Source organism: Cyanistes caeruleus, chromosome 35 (assembly GCF_971803275.1).
Source record: "Cyanistes caeruleus chromosome 35, bCyaCae1.hap1.1, whole genome shotgun sequence".
In the NCBI taxonomy this organism is placed as follows: Eukaryota; Metazoa; Chordata; class Aves; order Passeriformes; family Paridae; genus Cyanistes; species Cyanistes caeruleus.
In genome coordinates this window covers 565781-569684 of record NC_141736.1, presented here as the reverse complement: position 1 = coordinate 569684, position 3904 = coordinate 565781, and positions in this window count along the sequence as shown.

Here is a 3904-nt window from a genome sequence, read left to right as displayed (position 1 = left end):
TTTTTGGGAATTCTGGGTCTTTCTTTCTCCCTCTTTTTGGGGTTTTATTTTGGATAAATTGGAAAAAAAGAGAAAATTCCGGTTTGGGATTGTTTATTTTATTTATTTATATTTTTTTTCTTGGGATTTAGAGCTTAAAACAGGGAAAAAAAAGCTGAAAATTGGGAATTTTGGGGGATTTATTTAATAGGAAAATGGGATTTATTAATAGGGTGGAGCTGGATTTATTAATGGGGAGTAATTGGGTTTAATTGATGGGAAAATGGGATTTATTAATAGGAAAACACGGGGTTAATTAATAGGAAATACGGGTTTTATTAATAAGGAATAGTAAATTTATTAATGGGGAATATGGGGTTTAATTAATGGGAATGATGGGATTTAATTAATGGGAATTGTGGGATTTATTAATTAAGAATATGGGTTCATTAATGGGAAATATTTAATTGGGAATGCAGGATTAATTAACAGGAATTACGGGTTTTATTAATAGGGAATATGGGAATTAATGAATGGGAATGATTTGATTTAATTAATAAGGAATGTGGAATTAATTAACAGGAATTATGGGATTTATTAATAGGGAATATGGGAATTAATGAAGGGGAAATTTGGGATTTGGGGAATTTTAGGGGAATTTGGGGGAGTTTTGAGGGAATTTTGGGGGAATTTGGGGTTTTTGGGGAGGGGAATTTTGGGAATTTGGGGTTTTTGGGGGAATTTTAGGGGAATTTGGGGGTTTTGGGGAGGGGAATTTTGGGAATTTGGGGGAGTTTTGAGGGAATTTTGGGGGAATTTGAGGGAATTTTGGGGGAATTCGGGGGATTTGGGGGAATTTTAGGGGAATTTGGGGTTTTTGGGGTGGGGCTTTTTGAGATTGGGGGAATTTAGGGGGATTTGGGGTTTTTGGGGTGGGGAATTTTGGAATTTGGGGTTTTTGGAGAGGGGAATTTTGGGAATTTGAGGGAATTTTGGGGGAATTCGGGGGGATTCGGAGAGCCGGCAAAAAGAGGAGGGGGATGGGAACAACGAGACCACGCCCCTCCCTTTAAATCCCCCCCAAAACCCCCCAAAATCCCCCCAAAATCCCCCAAATCCCCTCCCCACCCCTCGGCCACCTCTCTTTAAATTTTTTGGGAATTTTTTGGGAATATTTTGGGATTTGGGGGGGAATTTTGGGGATTTTTTGGGGCTGCGGCGGCTCCGCGGCTGCGCGGGGAGGGGGGAGGGGGGGATGGGGAGGGGGCTCGGGGTGGGGGAGGGGAGGGTCGGGAATTTGGGGGAATTTTAGGGAATTTTGGGTGGTCCTCGAGGAGTTTTTTTAGGATTTTTTGGGAATTTTTTTAGGGGATTTTGGGGGGGGGTCAGGATGATTTTTTTCCCCCCCAGCTTCTTCCTCCTCCTCCTCCTCGCCAGGCAGGTAAGGGAAGGAATTTTGGGGTTTTTTGGGAGGTGAATTTTGGGGATTTTGGGGTTTTTTTTGTACGGGGGGGGAGGGGAAAGGGGGGGTCGGAATTTTCTGGGATTTTGGGAATTGCGGGGATGGCGCTGGGTGTGGCCGGGGGGGGGGAGGGGAAGGGACACGGGGACAGCGAGGGGGGCAGGGAGGATTTGGTGACCCCCCAAAAAACCCCAAAAACCCCAAAAAAACCCCAAAAACCCCAAAAAAAACCCCAAAAAACCCAAATCTACCCAAAAAACCCCTTAAAATCCCCCCAAAAAACCCGAATATCCCCAAAAATCCCAAAATCTCTCCCTAAAATCTCCCCAAATTTTCCCCAAAAATCCCAAATTCCCCCAAAATTTCCGCCCCAGGTCAGCCCGAGCCGAGCGGATTTTGGGGATTTTGGGGGGATTTTGGGGACCTGACCCCCGAAATTTGGGGTTTTGGGGGGGTTTGATCGCTTCGGTTCGGGGGTTTCAACCCTAAACCCGCCCTAAACCCCCCTAAACCCGTCCTAAACCCGTCCCCGGTGCCGGTACCGGCCCAAATCCCCCCTAAACCCGCCCTAAACCCCCCTAAACCCGTCCTAAACCCGCTCCCGGTACCGGTACCGGCCCAAATCCCCCCTAAACCCGCCCTAAACCCCCCTAAACCCGTCCTAAACCCGCTCCCGGTACCGGTACCGGCCCAAACCCATCCTAAAACCACCCTAAACCCGTCCCAAACCCCCCTAAGCCCGCCCCAAACCTCCTTAGACCCGCCCTAAATCCTTCCCCGGTACCGGTACCGGCCCAAATCCCCCCCAAATCCGACATAAAGCCGTCCCCGGTGCCGGTACCGGCCCAAATCCGCCCTAAACCCGCCCCAAACCCCCTTAAACCCGCCCCAAACCCCCTTAGACCCGCCCCAAATCCCCCCCAAACCCGCCCCCGGTACCGGTCCTACCCCAAATCCCCCCCAAACCCGCCCCGATCTCCCCCTAAACCCATCCCCGGTGCCGGTACCGGCCCAAATCCCCCCCAAATCCGTCCTAAACCCATCCCCGGTGCCGGTACCGGCCCGAATCCGCCCTGAACCCGCCCCCGGTGCCGGTCCCACCCCAAATCCGCCCTGAACCCGCCCCAATCCCCCCAAACCCTCCCCCTGTCCCGGTACCGGCCCAAATCCCCCCTAAACCCTCCCCCGGTGTCCCCCCCGCAGCTCCCGGTGTCACCCCCAATTCCCGGTGCCGTTCCCGGTTCCGTTCCCGGTGCCGTTCCCGATCCCCGCAGCGCCTGTTCCAGTTCAGGGGGGCTTTAATCATCCCCGGTACCGCTCCCGGTGCCACCCCCGGTGCCACCCCCGGTGCCACCCCCGAATCCCGGTTCCATTCCCGGTTCCATTCCCGGTTCCGTTCCCGGTTCCGTTCCCGGTGCCGTTCCCGATCCCCGCAGCCGTCTCCACCTCTCGGGAGAGGTTCCATCATCCCCGGTACCGCTCCCGGTGCCACCCCCGGCGCTCCCGGTGCCACCCCCGGTCCCACCCCCGAATCCCGGTCCCACCCCCGAATCCCGGTTCCATTCCCGGTTCCGTTCCCGGTGCCATTCCCGGTTCCATTCCCGGTTCCATTCCCGGTTCCATTCCCGGTCCCCGCAGCCGTTTCCCCATCTCTGGGTGGGGGGGGGATCCCTCCCCCCGCCGCTCCCGGTGCCCCCCCCGCCGCTCCCGGTCCCACCCCCGGTGCCACCCCCGGTTCCACCCCGGGTCCCACCCCCAAGTCCCGATCCCACCCCCAGTTCCCGGTTCCATTCCCGGTGTCATTCCCGGTGTCATTCCCGATCCCCGCAGCGCATTCTCCACCTCGGGGGGAGGCATCCATCACCCCCGGTACCGCTCCCGGTGCCCCCCCCGGTCCCACCCCCAATTCCCGGTCCCACCCCCAGTTCCCGGTTCCATTCCCGGTTCCATTCCCGGTTCCATTCCCGATCCCCGCAACCGTTTCCCCATCTCTGGGTGGGGGGGATCCCTCCCCCCGCCGCTCCCGGTGCCCCCCCGCCGCTCCCGGTCCCATCCCCGGTTCCACCCCCGGTTCCACCCCGGGTCCCACCCCCAATTCCCGGTCCCACCCCCAGTTCCCGGTTCCATTCCCGGTGTCATTCCCGGTTCCCGCAGCGCATTCTCCACCTCGGGGGGGGGGCATCCATCACCCCCGGTACCGCTCCCGGTGCCCCCCCCGGTCCCACCCCCAGTTCCCGGTTCCATTCCCGGTTCCATTCCCGGTTCCATTCCCGGTTCCATTCCCGGTTCCATTCCCAGTTCCCGGTTCCATTCCCGGTTCCATTCCCGGTTCCATTCCCGATCCCCGCAGCCGTTTCCCCATCTCTGGGTGGGGTGGGGGGGATCCCTCCCCCCGCCGCTCCCGGGGCCCCCCCGCCGCTCCCGGGGCCGGGGGTGGGATGGGCTCGGGCCGGCGGCGGTACC